The 444-nt window shown below is 46.4% G+C and overlaps 1 long non-coding RNA gene across 1 annotated transcript in view; it reads left to right on the top strand.

Moving 5' to 3' along the window:
* Positions 1-281: 281 nt before the first annotated feature.
* LOC119582122 overlaps positions 282-444 on the top strand; it is a 7,774-nt gene continuing 7,611 nt past the window's right edge. Inside the window, exon 1 of the long non-coding RNA XR_005229618.1 lies at positions 282-379. This is a non-coding gene — a long non-coding RNA (uncharacterized LOC119582122). The remainder of the gene's footprint in view (positions 380-444) is intronic.

The following is a 444-nucleotide window of genomic DNA, read 5'->3' as shown; positions in this document are numbered from 1 at the left end:
TGCCTCCTATATGTGGGGGATCCTGTTTGTGCCAGGCTGAACGGGTCCATGCCTCGGGCACAGGTACCGCATCCGAGCCGCTTTTCGTGGCCCCTCCTTCGTGAGCGAGGGGAAGCCTCACAAATCCGGTTCTCGTTTTCCTTCCAACTCCCTCCACGGGTGTTTGAAGGTCAGAATGAAACGAAGCCCCCAAGTTGCCTTTACAATCCCCGAAATTTTTTGAAAACATTAAGTATGCCAAGTAAACCGAGCCGACTTTAACGTCATATTATTTTTTTTCCAGAGTAAAATAGCTCTTGACACAAAGCAAGTGCTAACTAGTCCACGATACTCTCGAGCATACGTAAGAGCGGGAACATACTGTGAATACAGAATTGCTGTAAGACTTAAACTTCTTTGGGCACAAAGAAAGGGATTTTGTGTGTGTGCATTTATTACATACAG

This window comes from Penaeus monodon, chromosome 15, assembly GCF_015228065.2.
Source record: "Penaeus monodon isolate SGIC_2016 chromosome 15, NSTDA_Pmon_1, whole genome shotgun sequence".
NCBI lineage: Eukaryota > Metazoa > Arthropoda > Malacostraca > Decapoda > Penaeidae > Penaeus > Penaeus monodon.
Note: the sequence above shows the minus strand (reverse complement) of the source record. Positions and strands in the feature narration are given on the sequence as shown.